Source organism: Tyto alba, unplaced genomic scaffold (genome assembly GCF_018691265.1).
Source record: "Tyto alba isolate M040663 unplaced genomic scaffold, T.alba_DEE_v4.0 Super-Scaffold_26, whole genome shotgun sequence".
NCBI lineage: Eukaryota > Metazoa > Chordata > Aves > Strigiformes > Tytonidae > Tyto > Tyto alba.
In genome coordinates, this window is record NW_024881300.1 from 15,344,843 (window position 1) to 15,365,830 (window position 20,988).

Below are 20,988 nucleotides of genomic sequence, written 5' to 3' on the forward strand. Positions count from 1 at the left end.
AAATGAGAAAATATAAAAGCCCTGACAATGCTTTTTGTGCAACTGCAACTAAGACATCTTCCAAAATGGCTAATAAAAGCAAGCTGAAGCACTGAGTTTCTGGCAGAGCCTTGTAAATGTGCTCATTAGCATTGCAACACAACTATTCCTTCTTTTTTCTCCTCCTACCCCCACACATTGCAGAAATTAAACCAGTGAAATGAACAAAATGAAAATTTCAGCCTTCTCTTCAGAGGGGATATGTAATAATTTACAATATTCCCTTTCTTCTCCTTCCACTATTTCAGATACTTGCTTGAATGAAGCATGTGTAATGATGACAGGCAGATAGAACAGATGGGTAGAGGTTATCTGTTTCATTACATGAATGGAGAAAACATTCACAGTATGAGGGCAGTAGTACCCTCTCCTCAAAGTCTTGTCAAACTAAAAATCTTGCAGATGTTCTGGGGAGTTCTCATCATGCCACATATATCCAGGGAAAGATCCTCCTCAATATATACAAAACAGAACTGTTCTTTTCCTGTGCACTCCCAATGAACTACTTAAAGTCCAATATTAGCATCTCAAATTCCTATTCATCAAATTAACACAGGCCAGCTATTCTGTGGTAGGTACCTATATACAGACTTACTCTATGGTCCTTATGAACACAGATTTGTTCCTTTACTGATGTAGAAGGTTCTGATTTGTGAAGTTTGGAATAAACAGCCAATAAGATGGAAGGCAGGTAGCATAGAAAACTGTTGGTAAAAGGATGAATGATTCTGAAATGGGTCCTCGTTTTGTATCTTACTTGGGTCTTTGTGGTGTCCAAGTCTAGTGTTGATTTTTACCTTCAAAATATTTTAACAGCAAAAATGTCAATTCCCTGCTCTTCATAACATCTTGGGTTTTGAATTATAAAACAGGTCTTATGGGGAGGAAGGAGGGATGTCTTTTTCTCTTTTCTTTCTTTGTTAATGGAACTTTCACTGATGGCAATATTGACACAGTTCATTTTGCCAGATTTCACAAGCTGTCAGTTTTAACAATTCATATGAAAATAAAAAATGTGCATTTTAAAAAAATGAAGTATGATTTATAAAATTAGAAGAAATGCAAACCAGTTGAATCACCTTTAAAATAACCTCCAACAGTTCCACAATTCCAGCCACAACTGTGATCACTTTTGGACTCATTTTCAAATATACTGGTATACTTGTATTCACATGCTGTTGATATTAGATTTCCATGCAAGGGAATAACTCAGTCTCCTTAGACACTCTTGAGGAAAAAGTTTCCTATATTTTATCAAAAAAAGTGTGTCATGAGTTAAACCTATGGACAAGGAAATAATAGGTTTTTATACTGGAAAATACATGCACAGGTAGAATCCAGAGCTGAATTCCAAGTCCTGGTCCAGTGTCTCAGCTGTGAGACACAGGCAAGTGGGCAGCTGATTAGAGGTAAGTAACATTATTTCAGCAATACATATGACCTCCCTCCTTCACACAACCAAGGAGTCTTGCTGCAACTATCAAGCACAAGACTATTTAGTAGGTTACCCAAGGCAGGGGGTTATCCCAGCCTCCTGCCAGGTAAGTTCCATGGCAAAGTGGTGAAGGTGGCCAGGAGCCTGTCATCGACAGAGGGGTAGATGTAGCTTTATAGTCTTTGAATTAAGACAGATTTTACAGTCTTCCAGTCAGCACTGGTTTCCTTTCAATTTCTGCAGTTTCAGGTCTTAACTGTTTCAAGCTGTAGCAACACAGTATAACCTGTTATAAAGGCAGGGTATTGTTAGGTAAAATGTCATTGCAACGCAGAGCAGGAGATACAATTAATCCTTGAAGAAAAAGGTCAAGTATGAATCATCAAATGCTGTAGGTTTTTAATGGATATTTTCCAACCCTCTTACTTCAAATGAAACAGCAGCCATTTATTTTATTGTATATAACAATTCTTCCTTAAATAAAAGTAACAGTTGATGAAAAATGGGCTTTATTTAGACTGTCATAATGTCTGCTGGTTCTTTTTTATAATTTACAAAAAAATTGGAAATTTTCAGCCCATGGTTGTATAGACCCAGCCTAATATCTGACCAGAGCAGAAGGCTGCATTACTCGCTTCTTTCTGTCCCATACTCATGAATGCTTTTGGCTTCTTTAATTAATTCATTGATTAAACTTAGCATTGTGACTGGTCTTGTCCACATGCCAGATTGTATGAGAGCTTTTTCACTCAGACTCTAGTAAGAACCCTTTCAGGCAGGATGCTAAAATTAGATAGGGAAGAAAAGTACTTTCTTATGGGCCTGCGATTGCCTTAATAACTGCTTTTCCAATTTTACCACAGTTTTTGTTTCTGAATATATTTTATCACTTAAAGATGCATGAAGGAATTAGGTCAGTGAGGGTTCTTGCAATCCTAATGTGACACAAATAGAATCTATTAATTTTGAGAATTTACTTCCCCTTATTTTATCATGATGGTCAAATAAGCACATAATGAAGTGAAGAGTTTTATTATCACAAACCAACTTCTAGTTGAGAAAAGATAGAAAAAAGAAATACTTCAAAAGCAAAAACTAACCAAAACCCAAACAGATATATTTTCCTAAATTTTCAGAGTGATTCAGTCTAGGTTTAATTTTCATTTTAGTTTCCCACATATGGATTCTAATAATCTCAAAAGGTACTTGCACTGAAATCAATGTCTGCTAGCTAGCTTTGCTAGCCCCAAGAAATGCTACGCCAAATGTTTACGTTGTGGAACAGAGTACATGGATAAATTCCCTATTCTCCACTCAGGAGATGATATGACAGTTCAGGTATGTTTTTCTGACAGAAAGTTACACTTTACATTGAAAACCATGTCTCCACTGCTGAACATTCTTGGGTTCCTCCTACATCATTCAAGCCTGATTATAAGTACCAATTTACATACAAATCTTTTGTAAACTGAAATCTATTGTTTCTCCTTATGAAAAAATTAGCCACATATACATATGCTGAACAGTCATAGGAAAATTATTTCTATTAAGAGAACATTATTGCTACAAGCAGTCCTTTAATGTGGATCATGACACTTGATAGACTGACATCAATTCATTTTCAACAAGGAATTATGGGAGCTGTAGTCCTCATGGAGAGCTTGGATATATTCAAATGTTGGAAGTCATGACAGGTAAAAAATGTGAGAACTTCAGAGTGAACAGAAGTTTTACATGGTGTAAGAAAAGGTTTTGGGAAGACACAGATTGTGCTCCAGGTTTTAGTGTTACGCTATTAAATGCTTCCTCATACTAATCTTTTGTTTTCATAAGAGTCTAGAAAACAGTGGGGTGAATAAGCTTTTCAGAGAGTGTGCCTAGCCACTCAAACTCTGGGTGGGAAGTAAGCAACCCTGTTGTCACACAGTAGACTAAGGCTCCATACTTCATGATATGCTATTGTAGAGATTTCTATGAGTAAGGAATGCACCACTGAGTAGAGGGCCAATTAACTGCTTACTCCTAGGAAGTGCCCACTGCACCAGGTGTGAATGCTGCAGGCTGAGAAGGGCTAATCTGCCTATTTCTGTTTTCACATTTGTTACTGATTGCTTTTATGTGGAAGGTGAAGTGAAAAAAAATCAGCAAGAAACAAACTGAGGCACTAAGTGAGATATAAAACAACACATCTTGATCTAACCTAATATCTGATCAGGTAAGTGATCAGGCAATCATTTTTATATTTGTCCTAGGAACTCAAACATTTTTCTTCAAAAGCTGAAATTCAAACTATGTCTACTTGGAAGTGCTTATAGAATGTCGTTTGTATTCATAGCATTTTACGCTTTACTGAAAACATTCAAACAAGTTTCTAGAAGTTGTGAAGGGCTAATGATGAAAAAGGGGTACAGCTGAAAAAAGAAACAAAAAATAATTACTACTTGTGAATAGTTTACCTAGCTCAAAGGGTAAAAGGTTTCCCTGTGCAGGGAACCAGAGTGAGACCTGTATACCACTTAATTAACACTTAAACCCACAAAATATGGCCCTCAGCACTGCAGTGATTTTCTCTGAGGACACAAACATAGAGAATAAGCTTCAAACTTGAAGGCTATTGCCATTATGTTGGCAGTCTCATACATCATTGTAACTTTCATGCCTGTACCCAATGGCTTTACAATTCTGTAGTGCAGTGTAAGCTGAAAATGTTCAAAATTGTACCAGTCAGCTGGTGAGAATTCAAATAATGTACAAGAGTTGAAAGTGAATGAGCAGCTAAAACATAAGGTGTCACTTATAATCAGATCATTGTGTTGCAATCTGACTCTGAGTATAATTGTTTTTAGTGTGTATGTAGTAAACCCCAAATCAGATTGGGAATGTAGTGATTTCTGGGATGAGTAGCAGAGCAGAAAGCAGTATAAATGAGAATTAAAAAAACGGAATTTCTTTCTCCCAAATACATTATGAGACAGAGTATGGGGCTGGAGTATGGGAGAGAATGACAGAAATTATCAAAATTTTGAAAAAGTTTCTGTGAACATGGACATTTAAGAACCTGACATTCAGTCTTTATAAATAGATTTAATGGTCCATCTTATACAACTCTCCAGCATTTCTATTCTGGTGAGATAACAGTTAGAAAACTTGTACATCTACTCAGGTTATTTTCTTTACTGCTCTTATCTGCAACACAAGCAACTTTATTTTGTCTCATTATAAAAGGAATCATCATCAGAATCACATGATCTGAGCAATAGTATATGTCTGATCATCTCACTATGCCTTAAATAGAATTATGTATTTCAGATTGTCTTTAACCCAAAGGTGAAAGACAAGCAAACATCTTACAGTATTTCCTTCTGATGTTGCAGTATTTCATCTCTTTGACTTGATGATATTTATACAGCTCCTTTGCTTGTTGCAAACTGAAGGAAAGATACATGAAGTTGTCTTCTTTTTTAAAAAAGGAACCGTTCTTACTGATCCATTTCACAGAAACAGCATTTGGTAAAGAAATTATTTTCTTCCAATTTGGTAGAATTTCACAGCAACAGATGAACATAGTAATATTTTTTTCTTTAGAGACCATTTTTCAGAACAGATGGATTACCCCGTCACCACTAATTTGTACATGTATTAGGGAGAGAACTACAGCGATTCTGATGATGTTAGTACTGATGCTAAGGAAGAGCTAGATAACTCAAAGTTTTTCTTGAAGTCACAGGTTTAAGTCTGAAGTTGATTGCCAGTGAATCCTTCAGTGTGATACACACACTGTGGACAATACTGACTGAGCCGGGAATGAGCATCCACATTGCACAGCTGTCTAGCAGGCAGCAAATATCATAGAAGCATGATGCCGGAGAACATTCTCATATTTTCCATACAATCATAGAAAAAAATAGTTTGGAGAACTCCTGAGGCCTCTAGTCCAACCTCCTTCTCATAGCCTTAACCTCAAAAGTAGACAATGTTGCTCAAATCTTTGTATAATTAAATTTTAAAAGTATCCACAGATGGAAATTCCATAACTTCTCTATGCATCTAACCATCTACGCATAAGTTTCAGTTGCATATATCTGAAAAATTAATATGTTTGTCTGTGAAAAGTAACAATCCTAAGCCATACTGGAGAATGAAAAGGATGGCTTGTTTAGCCTGGAAAAGAGAAAGGTAATGGGGAACCTAGTGGCAGTCTTCAAATACCTAAAGGGGGAATAATAAAAAAGACAGAGTCAAACTCTTCCCAAAAGCACCCAGGGAAAGAGCAAGAGAAAATTACCACAACTTGCAACAGAGGCAGTTCTGAGTTTACAGAAGGAAAGAATCTTCACAACAGAAATGATTAAGACCGTGGGGTGGATGCTGGCATAAGCCAATATACTAAATTGAAGTCCATGAGAGCTTCAGTGATTTGAGCCATGGGATGACTTCAGCATTTAGCATTTTTTTTTCTTTAAGCTGGATGTAAAAATAAAAACAAACCAAAACAAAACAAAACCCAAATAAATGAAAAATCAACAGCACAAAAAAACACCAAAAACACCCCAATATTTCTGGGTCAGCTGGCTATATCTGACTGTTATCATCTAGATATTTAAAAAGCAAAGTAAGAATCAAGTTATTAAGAAATTTAAGACTCAAATAAATGTGGGAACACGTACTGTAAGATTCTGAGAAATATCTAGAGATCTGCTTCCCTGCTGGTACAGGTTCTAAGTCCAAAATTTGTAGTGGCTTCCTTCCCCCTGAGTCTGGAATGTCTTTCCATGAAAACCATTTTATGAGGAAGAACTGTATATGGAGGTAGGATACTGAGCCTTGGATGCATTCCTAGGACTATCTGTTTAGATGTAGCTTAAGTGAGTTCAGGTTTATCAGAAAGTGTTATTCTGTCTCATCAGGGGATCAGAGCATGACTTTTTTGCACTCTCACAGTAATACTGAACATATTACTAAGTGTGAGTAAAGAAAGGCATTAGATTCAAAACCAGAACAGGTGAAGATTAGAAATAAAATATCTAGTCCCCTGCAAGATTAATTCATCTTGAGCGTTAAGAAAAAAGGACTTCCAGATCTTGTTTGGTAAAAATATTCAATAAGCTCGAAGAAGTTAATGATATGATAAATAACTTGAATTTTTGAGTAGGAATTGTCATTGTGATACATGGATCAATGAAGAGGATTTATGTAGTTCCCAAGCAGATACTTCAGAACAGTGGTCAATTTCTCATTACCCTTTACTCTGTGCCTGTCTCATTTTAGGTGCTATTCTCTCAAAAAATATTCCTGACTTATGTATGTGTGCTTTGCTGATGATGCTCCTGTGGAATGTGTTGCATGCCAAAGTTTTGATTTTATGTGGGGTAGCCAGAAACAAAAAATCAACCCTCCTGCCAATGCTCTCCTTTCCCACCCCTACTCTGTTTTCTGACAAGAAGGTAGGTGTATTGTACTAAGATGAATACCATTTAGTCTGTTATTTTTTTAATTATACCCCCCCTTTGGTATGGTATAGATGAATTGTATATTCATCACATGTTTTGAGGTATGTTTGAGTTCTGGGTAATAACTGATTCTTATTCATAACTTCATTCATTTAAAAAGGCATGTTATGTGCCACAAAAAGTGTCATTTTCAGGAAGAGGTACTGTGTTTATGGATATCTGTGTGAAAAGAACATAAGATGAACTAGTTTTAAATAATATTCTCTGAAAAAAAATTAAAATATGACATTCAAGCTAGATAATTTCTGGTCTATCTCATCAATAAAGAAAGAACATGAACAATTTGCCCTTATATTGTTTGAGGTAAGTGGGAAGGTAGAAAAGAAGGAAAAAAGGAGTGAATGATATTGGATTGGTGAGAGACAAAATTATAATGTGGTTAAAAAAAAAATTGCTGTTATTCACATGAGGTTCCTAAAGCATTAGCCTGGTTATGTGCCTCCATAGTAGAGCAGAGAAAGAGCACATTCATAGTTTAATTAATAGCCAGGCTTCAGAGACTCTAGGATTTCAAGGCACTGTAAGAATTTTTTCTTGAGAGACTGAATCTATCAAGAGTCTAAGATAATTGAAGGGGAGGTATATACTTCTGTCTCCTTAAGGATTAAGGAACTGAAACTGAGACACTGAAGGACTTGAGTAGGGCTGCATGTTCTGTAAAACCAGGATAGCCTTCTTTCCTATTTGTATTAGAGAAGATTATACAGTAGCTTGAACAAGTTAACAGAATACACTTTAACCAAAGGAAGTGTAATAGAAAACACTAGATTTCATGTTTCTGTCATTTGATTACAATCTCTTCTTTTAACACAGTTGTGATCATCTTCTACTGAAGTGAACAAGAACTTTCCATTGAGTCTAATGTCAGTGTGACCAACTGATTAATTGATGACTGCCTCACGTCTTAGTAATATTTTTAAATGAACCAATATAGAATTTCTTGTTCAGGTCAAAATCCTGATCTCTTTTGGTCTGTAAATTAATAATTTGCATGTCTCTGCACTCCTGTGAGGTACCTATGAGTGGAATGGAAGTACTATAATGGGAAAGGCATTTCTGAGTAGTTCAAATGGGGATGGTAGTCTTGAGAGATGAAAAAATTACCCTGGCCTGCTTTTTATACCAAAGGGATGTTTTGGATAATCATTCAAAAGCTTTTGAAATGAACCTTCAAAAATTTTAAATCATCCCTCCCTTATAAAAGGCCTTTTCTGCATCACATCAGTGAGATGAAATGAAGATGAAGGTTGCTCTGTTTAAAATTATTTCTTTCTGACATTAGTTTGATTTTGGCTTTTATTCACTCTACAGCAATCTCAGTGGAGATCATGTGGCATGGGCTGCAGTTCCCATGCTCAGAAATTTTACATTTCAATGATATGTTTGTATTTCTAGATCTAATCAGATAGAGATAAGTAGTGATTTGAGCATGCCCTGAATCTGGAATGTGCTGTCCGCAAGCTAGGGAATAAATGTACTTAGTATGGGTTAGTTGTTCATGTTCCTGAGGGATTTTGGACTAGAGGAGAGGATTCTAAATGTCAGTGATGTTTAGCTTGGCCCTGCGCTGCATGTACTGTGAGTGTGGTATATCCTTGGGTAGTTTGGCATATACTCTAAAGTTGATTGGCACAAACAGCAAGATGCTACTCTTCTGAATGAGTGGCTTTGACATGTAGAGATCTTGGACAAATGGCCATTATCGTTTGTTCTCAGCTGGGTTGCAAGGGAAAAAAATGGAATGGTTCGTCCTGAGAAAAGAAATACATTCTCTGTAACACTGGAAGAAAGTCTGCAGATTTCTCATTCAAATCCTTGAAATGCAATATGCTTGACAACCCTGTTACTCTTCCTTTTTATTACAACGTAATGTGTCAGGCTGTCAACTAAGTAACAGGGTGGCTTTCTAGACAGACGAGCTTTTTTTGTAACAGTTATGATCCAGAAGGCTTTAGGTAATGACAGTCCATAAACTATCCATCCAGATTCCTAACCATTTCTTACATCATTGTCAATCTGCAGTAATTTCAGCGAAGTGAAGTTGTAATCCAGAGCCAGCTGAAGCCAGTGAAAAGAACTGACATCACTGGGTTTGCCTAATATGCTGCTTCTTGATTTCTACTAAAGTAATCATGCCCACATATGGACACTGATCCCTGGTAACATCTGTGTAACAATCTCTGTTAGCAAGTTTGCTTTAATCTTGTTTGCCATTTTATTTGTCCCCTATGATAAGACATCCCAGGCCTTTTTTCCTTCAGTGTTTTATGGAAAAACACTAGTCCTGAAGAGAATGTCTGCAAATGACTTCTGTTTTGCTTTCTATGATGATTATGGATGATAGGATGAGACAACAGTAGTTCCATAAAAGGGCAACATACTTTAAAGGTATGACATTTCCCCTCACATTTATGCATTATTTGTTATCTAAATATTTCTTTCTCCCTGTTCTCTGTGTTTTGGAAATAACAAAAGTTATCAATCACCTGGAACTGTGCTGATGTTTCCATGGCAGTTTAGTAATTAGGTCTGTTCACCAGGTGCTCCGGTTAGTCCAATAAAATCCTTTGTGCAATTCTTTCAGACAGATTATTGCCCTGTGTTGAGATCCTATGAATAAAGTAAAATTATTCTAGCCATAGGTATTTTCTCATTGATACACAATACTTGAGCCTTAAATGCCTTTATTGTGCTCTTTTAGGTTTCTCAGTATTCAATTCTGATCTAGAAATCCAAGCTCTGACCTGAGAATGATCATGCATTTCCCCATCAGGGAGCAAGCAGTTAACAGTTTGTACTCTCAAAAATTCTAGCAGCTGGGGAGCTTTTGCTCCCGAACAATCACGGCCAGCATGATATAACTGGTAGACACTTTTCTTTCAGAAGAAAACAAAGAACATCTCTGTGAACAGTTTGCAGTATTTCCACAGCTATGTTGCACATCAACATCTAAAATTGTCCCTTCTACTGAGTTCTTATAAACCAAGACAGCACCTCCAACTGGTAGGAAGGAGTGACTAAATAAGCTCAGCCTATTAAATGGGTTCTTTTACCTACTGTCAATGTGCCATCAAAGCTGGCATATGACCCCCATCTTGATCTGACTTACACTTACACAAGGAAATCATATTCCTACAGTTATGATACGTGTGAAATTTCTATTGTACTTCTATTTCTAAACTCCCACCTACAAGTACTGCCGTATGAAACTTCTGAGGTGAAATGATTGCTAGGAAGGGGGTGGTGTGATTACGACATGGGAGAATGTTCAGATACACATTAGACATAGAACTTAAAAGTGAGTTAGATTCAATTTTGGAGGATAAAGGGAAACTTTGGGGATTTGCAATTTCACGTAAATTTTTGGCACTACAAGGAATCATAAGGTCATAGTAATTCAGTGTTCAGTTCTTTCTCATTGTACCTTGCCATCTCATGTCTATTAAACAATTAGTTCTACACTAAGTTGCTAATTCTTCTGGGCTCTCCAGTAACAGTAAACAATTAATTCTCATCGTGTAAAGATTTCAGTTGCTCGTTATAGAAGATATTTAAGTATTGTTTTCAGACACTTTGCTGAATCATAATTCTCTGCCATTGATATAATAGAAGTTTTTGGTTTCCTAGATAGTATAAAAAAAATTATATATTGTTTCCTATGCTAGCATAAATGCACTCATCCATGTTCATTACTCCAAACACATATGCAGATGCTTAATTAAGTGGCTAGCAAATGAAAATGGCACATATATTGTATATTCATAATAGCAGAGGAATAGAAGCTACTATCAGTGTTCAATAAAATTCATAAGTGAAGTTTCAGAAACTTGTTAAAAGTTGAAGCTTTTTAGCCTTTTGATACCAAACACAAAACTTTTCGGAAGTCAAATGACACTGAGGAAGAAATGACAGATTTTACCCTTTGCCAGTGATACTTTCACCTTCTGTTCTTTACTACTTCTCCACAAAACAAAAGTTCAAAAAACCTTGTTTTCATGTTTCTATAGCAATGAAAGTGTCAGATGTGACAAATTCTATGGAAATGTAAATATATTTAATTCCTTTTCGGCAGTTTTATGCTGCAAAATACAAGTTTCATGCCACTTAACCTCCTTAACTCCTTGTCATCTCTCTTTCTTTTTTTTTTTTTTTTTTTTTTTTTCTTTTTTTCCAAAAGGATCACATAAGAAAGTTTTTAATTTATTAAGGAGAAAAAGAAGAGGATGGAGGAACACTATCTTACCTCTTGTATCAGCAAAGTAATTGTATATAAAAGCTGGATGCTGTATCCAGTGGTAATGTGAAAAGTTGCTTGAATGACAGCACCTGTTATTTAACTTCAGCTTGTTGTGTGGACAACATGACATCTTGTTCCACTGTTGGCTGTTGAAAACATTGCAATGAAGCCTTTGTTCATGCAAAGATCAAGGTGTATTTTTTGGATTGTGGCTTTTTTTGGTAATTGAGAAGGGGAGTAAAAATGTAGCTGTTGTAGTAGAAAACAGCAATGGATGCTCCAGTGTTAGGTAGCTACTCATAAGCTAGCTTATGAGGGGGAACTGTAATGTCTCAAACAAAAGGACAATAATGAGTGACCTTGGCTGTGCATGACACCAGGAACCTAAGAAACAAATTGATAACAGTGTGTGGGAATCAAATTTAATATAATAACCTTATGACTTTTTAAGGCATCTCTACAGATTTTCTAAACAAAATGCCAATGTGGAGAACATACCCATGGAAATTAGAGGCCTTTTTGCTGATTGACAGGAAAAAAAAATGGAGTGATTCTAGATGGGCAATCTCTAAACACTGTATTTGTGTACAGGAATCTGGAAAATTCTGAAGCATCTGTAATTAGAATTACCATTGCAATGGTTTATCACTTTTTGTGGGGCTGGGTGTTTGATGCTTAAAATTTGTTATCTTTGTTTGGGATTTCTTTAAATCCCAAAACTTTATTTTCTTTGATTTCTTTGAAAAAGTCCCAATTTCATTAAACTGACAAATAGTAGGGTCTGTAGTGGATAAATCGTGTTTATGTCATTATTCCTTGACAGCTTCCCTACACTAGAAAATTGTGTTATTTGAATCTGTGTTAACTAAGACGGTGCAAGTCTGTGCTGTGGTCTAAAAAGAAAACTCTTATCAGAGAGTACAACCAGGTAATGCTATAGTAAATGCCCTGATATACACTGAAAACTAAATTTTTGAATATTAGGTTGATGTCTGCAGGGTAGAGAAACTGGCTTTTGGTTTTTTTTTTAAAAAAAAAGGAGGTAACATGGCTTAAGAATGGGACGTTAACCAGATGATGACTCATTCTTGCTGATACTGCTTGTTTGTCAGTGCAGGATTCCAAAGTAAAAAGTAACTTTTGTTACAATTTTTTGTTTAGAAACACAAAGATATAACCATTTTTTTTTCTGAAAACTGTTGTAATTCTCACACTTTCTTCTGTCCAGCAAGCAAACTGTCTCTTTTTCTTCCTATCAAATAATATGACCTCTCAACTTCTTCTCTAAAAGTAGGGGAAAATATGATGGAATGTGAAGTTCTCATAAAGATCTGAGCTGTGACTATACTGAAAGATAATCAGTGCCAAGTAGAATAAAAATATGGTCATCAATTTTATTCAGAGGGAACAGATGCTCAACCCACATCATTGACATGGAGACCCTGGAATTCCTGAACACTCTGTTGTTGAACCTTTAGATGTAAATGGGACATGCAGAGCACATAGCTCTTATTAAGTTTTGAATATGCATAAATATAAAAATAAGGTAGCATCTATCTACATATAGCCTATAATTTTCTTCAGATTGATTTGTATTAGTGCTAATTTTAGTCTTTTTGTTAGTGTACATTATGTTTGCTATGAACTAAATGGCAGAAATTGCCCTTTATAAAGTACCTTGAATTTTCCAATATGTACCCAGAAACTGAAGTAATGCACAAAGTTATCTTATCTTGTGTAAAATCAGCATACTTTTGCCCAGTGGTCTACTATTTTGAGCTTTTTATATAGGTAATGTTTTGATAAGAACAATATATGAATACTAATAGTATTTCCTGTAGAGATTCTTTCCTTAGAGGTTTACAAAGTTACTGAGATATCTGTCAATACATTTTATGTTTCTGAGGTATTATTACAGATCTGTTCATGTGTGTCTTGATCAGGTAGCTGGTTATGTAATCACCATGATTATTCCAAATTAATGTGTTGAAATGATAATGTATTGCACAGTTCATTTACATTATTTAGTCTTACTGGATTAACTCAAATGAGCAATGCATGTTCTCTCCCATATTTCTTAAATATTTCACTTCTGGGTATACTTTTAGACATTAGCCAAGTAATTCATGATTCAACATCCACACTGACATAAAAGCCCAAAATATTCCCTATATGTAAATGGTTACTAAACTGTATGACAACTTACAATGGGCCTGAGCAAATAAGTTAAATTCCAGACTTCTCCAAGTAGTTATTTTGTAATGACACATTATTGTATGTCTAGAATTTTTCACAGCTCCTATTGCTAATCCAAGTCAAAGAGGGATCTTGATCTTGCCCCAAGAGCTAACTTTGTTGGTACTGTTATTTGGTTCTGCACAACTCCAATAGCTGAGTTGTGTGAAGTAGAAATCACACAAACAGTGCTGTAGCTGGTGTACAGCTGGTAGAAGCTAAACAATGTTAAGCTAATTTGGAGTTGTTTTGCATGAGTTTCACTATAAGTGCAGAAGACAGGATGAAATAAGTGTACATTACTACAATAGATACTGAGAAAGTATAAGGTAACATAGCCTCATACTTAATTCTGTGGTTTTTTCAGACTATTGTGTACATAGAATGGGCTAAGCAAGTTTAAAGATTTTTTACTGTATTACCCATTTTTAGGTTGGGACTGTTGTCCATATTATTTGTCCTCTGGTGCATTAAGTTTAAATCTTGCCTAAGATTCTTCTATCCATTCGATAATAAAAATGCAGACAGAAACAAAAGTTTCTAATACAAAACAAGCAAAACCTTTATAAAACCTCCTTACCCCACTCTCTCTTACAATGAGTTTTTGATTTGAATTTGTAAAACCCAATGAAATATAAAATTGAATGTTCAGGTTCAGAACATGCTCACTTTTGATACTGTACTTGTTCACTAGATATTTTTCAGTGTTTTCACTTCTTTTATCAGCCCATTTGAGAGCCACATATTCATCAGCTGACTGCCTTGGTAGAATTTCAGTCCAAGCTAACAATTTTTTTTCTCAAAGATAAAACAATAGCATAGTTCTTCCAGTAATGCAATATTTTTGTTTAATTTCTCATCACATTATGCTTGAATGTCAGTTTTCAGTTAGATGAAATGAAAATTATATCCTAAAGTAAACAATGGGAGATTCTGCCAGTATGACCTTTAGGGTCAATCATCTCATTAGCAGTCAGCTTTTAGAACTGCATGTTATTTATAGCAGAAGGATTTACAAGCTGTTAAACTAAACAACAAATTAAATTGTCCATGAGCCATCGTCATCCGATATAGAAATTCCCTGTGGGTAACAAGCTGCTGCTTTTTCAAGGGGAAGTTTTGGAAAAATTTAATACACTTTATTTTTTGCCAGCATAACCTTTATAGGGAACAGTTCCTTTTTTATTATGACGGAAAACTGTGCCATCAGTGTAAACAGCTCCAGATGCACAGTGAAATTCAGCAGTCACAATCCACAAGACTCATTTTAATGAATGCTCACAGGCATCTCTCTCATCTGCTAATTGTTTTCAATCAAATTTAAAATACCACAAATCGAGAGTAGCTCAGTAGTGCATTTACAGTCTCCATTAACTAACAGGTTTTATTAAATATATTTAAAAAGCAATAATCTGAGCTTTAGTAAAGGTTTCCATCTCTGCATTTTGAAAATAGTAGTATTGTTTCAGATAACCTGTCAGCCTGAGCATGATGTGATGCAATAAAGAAAAACATTGTGACATCATATGTCCAGTGTTCTTTAAGAATAAGTAGACCAGATTTCTAGCATGCTTAATGATGCTGTTCTGCACTGACAAACTTAAGTTTACAAGCAGTTTAGTTACTATCACAGGGACTCTTTATTTTACATGTTTTTCTGTTTCTGCCTTAATCTTTTCAGGTATTTTAGCCTTAAGCATTAGTCTTCAAGTCTATTAATTGTTCTGTTTCAAATCAAATTGCTTATTACATTCAGAAATCTAAATAATTGCTCCATTGTGTGTTTCAGCTTTCCCCGCTTTTATGCATTCTTTTGTAATATTGTCCTTACAAAAGAAACAGAGCCCAGTCCTAATTTATCATTTCCCCTTGTTTCAATACATCACTTTTGCCTGAGAAACATTTGTATCAAGACAACTCTAAAGAAAGCGTGTTCTGTTACTCACTGTGCTTTGTGCTTATTCTGCCCTCTCTTTACACTGTATATGGATAGGCAGAGAAATAGAAAGATGCTTTTGGGACTTCTGAACTCCTTGTAGTCTACTGTTTCTGAAGAAGAAACAAAGAAAAAGAAGCCAGAGTCAGGTGCTTAAAAACAAAACAAAAACCCCACAAACTTTTCCACATTTTAATATTTAGTCTATATTGCTAGACACTGGCAGGCAGGGTAGAGGAGAGCCAAATCTGATACTCTAAGTTCAAGTGAAACAATGTTCACTTTTCATAAGAACTAAATGTAATTTGTGGAATCTGCATTAAACTATCTGTGCCGTAGCCTAATCAAGTCAGCAAACCTTTGATAACTTACTTCTTCTATGACCTTAATTAATGCCAGACTAACTCAAAAAAATCTAATCAAAGCCAATGATTTTTGAGAAGTCTGGTAGCTCTGTAACTAATAACACTACCAAGAGCAGGCCTACATGCTGACCTTATGCCTAAATTCATGGTAAACATACAAAAAATGACCTGCAGACATACAGTGTTACATAAAAGTATTCTAATTCATCACACAGCATGAATGTAAGCCCACTTGTTTGCAGAGAAATTTTGTCCGGGTACTGGCTCTACAAAGGTTATGTCTTTTTTTTTCTGGGCTTCCATGAAAAGAGGAATCTAAGTTTAGACTGACAAGAAGTCAAGGACAATGTGGAACATTCACAGCAAGAAGGCTATGGTCTGTACCTATCTTCTGTTCTATTTAGCATGGACTAGACAATTCAGGACAGTTTCTCACTGAATGGTTAGAAGGTCTAGTTCTTTGATACACTGATGTGCAAGGGAAAATTTGGGAGATAACATCAGGCCCCTACATTTTGCCACGAGGTGAATGCTAGCTGTGTGGATGGCTGCTGTCAGCCTTCATCCTGGTAGAAAGATTATGCAAGGACCTACCCGTGTCTTATGCTGTGGGATTTGAATCTGCATAGCTCTAAAATGGATTAAATTAAACATGCTGTTACTCAGTTAAAACCCATGATTAACTTCTCATTTCCTTTTTTTTCCCTCACATGCCAGAAGAACACTGTCTAAATCCCACAGTGAGAGTTCACATTAAAGAAGGGACTACATTTAATGACATTTTAGGACTTCTGGAAAACAACTCAATAGAAAATAGCAAAATATGAATCACCATTTTAACCCTGTGAAATGTTTTCAGATAATGTACTTCACACTCTAGAATGATAATGTTTTGTACACAATGCTAAACTCCAGAAATTACATCTAAATGAAAGACTTCTGCTATATATTGGGCATAAGCTACTGACATCACTCTGTCCCAGGTGATTAATTCAAGTCACTCACAATCACTTGAGTGGCATCTAGTTTTTACTTCTGTTATGACTGTTGAGCCAATGGTACTATGAGCTGATATATATTTTGTTGCATGCGTCATCAGTAGAATTGCAGCTGGGTCTCACTGTAGAACTTTTATTAGAAAGATGATGTATGAAGCAGAAGGAACACAGCTTGACTTTCAGATCTCAGACTGAGTTTGCTTCTCTAGCAGTTGGAGAAGTGGGAGAAAGGCTTTTGACATGCAAATTTTGTATCATTTTGGTACAAAGGCAAATGATGGATGATAAATACCATATCCCATTATATATACTTTACACTTTGCAGACAGAATCACACTTTGATATGCACAACTAGGAGAAAAGGAGTCAAAAGGGGACTATGATAGGGACATAAATGTCTACAAATAATTGAGCAGCAAGAATCCCTGTTGTGTTATTGACAGTGGCTGAAAATGGCATAATAAGGAGCAATAGCGTGAAATTACTGCATAAAAGGAAACATTCAAATCAGATATTAGGGAAAAAGCATTCTTAACAATGAGAAAAATTAGGCAACGGAAGTACTTATTTGTATAGATATTTAAAACATCACTATGAGGTGTTCCAGAGTGTGATTTCGCTTGACAAGTAGTTACAAAAATGCAGTTTCTTTACCCACTGTATCTATTTATTTAGTCACATTTACTGTTTTTTAATGACAACAATTTGTTTTTATACCACGCAGTTCTTGCACGGGCATTGACAATCAACAAAGTGAGAAAATAAGGTGAAGTTTACTGGGCTTCAGTAAAGAAAACTGGTGTTCTGTAGAGTAAGTTGACAGTGTCTTTTGGATTCCTGAAAGACTATTTTGATTTTAGGACTAATTTTGAAGTAATAGAAGTAAGCTTGTCACTTTATTTAAAGTGCAAAATTCAGCCATATGGCTGTTCTAAGCAGAAGCATAACTTTTAAAAAGTGTGTGGTAGTCATACTGAGAGTTGGTGTAAGAATGTGAGAGAATCATCTTTAATTGACCTGTTGATACTCTTATTGAGCATCTTTTTGTAATCCAACATGGTAGTAGTCTTTAGGTCTCAGTCTCATTTTGCAGCTCATAATGAAAAACTGAATGAATTCCAAAGTTTGAAGTAGTATGAACATGATGAAATGTAAAAAAAATGGTGAAAGTTAACACCAGTTCATTTCTGCAAGAAACGATGAAGTTTGTATTCAGAGTTTCTTTTGTGTGATGAACTGTGATAGTACTTCTAGAAACTAAAATATCCTGTGGCATGGGGAACAATTCAGTTGTATTGTTAAGGTTTTCTATGAGTAAGGAGGGGATGTTTGATTTTGAGTGTTATTTTCATTTTGTGTTGTAGTCTTTTGTTGCTGTAGAAACAGTTTGTTTCACATTTGGGAAGTGTAAGGGCAAACTAAGGATAGATGGCAAGTTCTCTTACTTTTGGCTATAGGACAGAAGCCATCTGTAAGGCTTTCTCTTGCTAAAAGTGCATTTCAAAATGCAAACATTAAGTAAGTCCTTATACCAGGCATATTTTGCAAAGGATTATGTGTGACTTCCTGCAGTATTAAGTGTGGCAGTGTGAGGGAAAAAATAATCCAAGCTGCATTCCTGTTTCCTGGGTATTTGCGAGAAACGGTATTCTTATATGAAGTAGGAAGATACCTTCCAGAATTGCATAGTTCGGTCTTCTGCTTATTATTGAGGATGTATTAGTCATTATATCACAATCTACCAGAAAACACTGTCTAATGCCTTCTCGTTATTTTTCATCCGTTTTTATTAATTCTTTTGTAAGGAATCATCCTGTTTACTTTTTGGAAATTTGCAGTGTTTTAGCATTTGGAGTCTGCTGAGACTCCTGTCCATCCCTAATTTGTGCTAGATTCTATTATAAACTGTCAATACTTGACGCTTACTCATGAACCACAAGAAATCCATAATATGTGGTATGCTACAGCCTTTAATGTTGTAGTATATTGTATGTGTTTAGCTTAGACTATTTTATTATTTAGCATAGTTTATTTTAAGATAGATCAATACCACCTGCTGAATTTGGTACTGGTTCCAAGATATTCACTAGCATTGTGGCTAAGAAAATGAGCTCCCAATCACAATGTATATTCTTTTTTATCACTTAAGATAATTCCAGTTAAAGAAGCTTATGTACATTTTAAGAAATGTTTAAGAATGTTAAAAGTATTTTAAGAGGATCCAAGGGTAGAATTACTGAAATTCTGAAATAGTGCTTAACAGCCAGTTTTATCTACTATATACTAACTTGTCAAGGTTTTTTAACTTTCCTTTTAGTTCATCATTTTGCATTTCTGCATTAGCCCCGGGGATGAACTCCCATGGCTTGCCACTTTTAAATCACAAATAAGCTCGTTATTTCAGTTCCCTCTGAAAAGTTTCTCAGTAAATGTAGTATTGTGGGAAGCCATGTCTGTTCCACCTTGATCAGTCTTTACTGAATGTACTTATCCTTCAAGAAGAGAGGTCTGGCTGCCAGTCTGGAAAACACCTGTGCTCAGAGAGCCAGACAGGTGTTGGTTGTTTTTTTTTTCCATTTCAAGCATTACTACTGGTAATAAAGGGTCCATTTGCTGAATTAAGTGCCTAGTGGCACTTTGGTAACCCCTATTGCGCAGCTATAACTGACTGGAACCCAGCAAACAATTTCAATTATGTACTGGCAGCAATACCCTACAGTTAAATCTAAACTATTTTGGCTCTTCAGGAGTAATAGGCATAAAGTTTTGTCACTAATTAGAGATGACTGGATACATATATAGATCAGATTTCTTGAGAAAGAAGGTGCCATTTTATCTTGTCGCTTTACAGAGCAGAGCAATGTTTTAAACAAGACCTGACAGAACACTGTTCTTTCTGGTGTCTGAGCGGACAACTTGATACATTACTGTGTAACATCTCCATTTGTTTGCAGTTCTGTAGCCAGCTCCCAGTCCAGCTGGCTTGTTTCCAAGTCATTTTGAATTGCTTGCTTTTGGAAGACTGTGTAAGACATTCTGTCCAATAGTTTACTATAGAGATCTTGAGTCAGATCATCCTTTTAGAAGTTTTTTTTTTTTTTTTCCCCCTGTATTTTTCTATATTTCTGTAAAGGGGATCTGCCCTGAGGCCAATTTACAAAACCTTTAGAGGAGTTCTTCCAACAGAAGGAAAACTCTTGTGGCAGTCAGTGGCTGTAGAGACCCCATCCTCTTGTCATGTTTGTTGTCTTCTCTCTCTCTTATACATTCTAGAAATACCAGTTTACTTATTTATTTGTTACAGTCTTGTATTATAATACTATCAAAAAGGATTAAATATAATGTCAATGAAATGCATTGTGGAGAACTCGTTCTCTTTTTAAATGTGCCCAGTTTCTAGAAGGTAGTGAGACCTGGGTGTGTAGGCTTCTGGGGTTCAGACCTCAGTTCTGTTCTTTGCCTGAAACTCTTTGCCAAGACGTTTCTCCTTGTGTCCCAGTCTTATCTTCCCTAAAATAAGGATAATGAAACTGACCTTTGTAAATTGCTTGGAGACCTCTGATAAAAAACATAAATTGAAGTTATTATTCTTTTTTGATTTTTTTTTTTTTTTTTAAGCAGAAAGCAGTACTGGAGTATTTGGGGAGGGTGAGAGTGGTATGACATTTAAAAGCATTCTTCCTGTGCAAGATGCACTAAAAGGTGCCTGTCAAGATCATCCTTTTGGGGCTACTCTTACTGTAAATGTAGATTAATATTAAAATAAAATGTAAAAAGAAGTCTTATTTCTTTCCTAGCAAATCTTCATCTTTACTTGTTTCATTTTTTCCTGTAAAAGAATAGCAGAAAAGAACCTATGATCTGACCAGAATTGAGCAAGTTTGGTGTTGGAGGGTTTTATTTAGTGCTTTAGTGGGCCATTGTTCAGTAAGATGACAATGTTTCTTGCATTGCTGAGAAAAGAAATAATAGATCAGATAATTTTTAGCTTTCTGTTTTTCTAAAAATGTAATGCCATAACTCTTCCATTTCCATGTTTTCTACTTCCTGTTATTTCTAAAAGAATGAGTCAGAGAAATGGAAACATAGCTGTTGTGAATAATTTAAAAGTGGTCTGAGAATAGCTAACCATTAATTCTGGTGATGCTGCTTGTGATGGTTACACAATTATAAGATTATCAAAAGAATTGTGGGAGACAGAAAAATGGAAAGGATGCATTAAGTCTTGTAGTC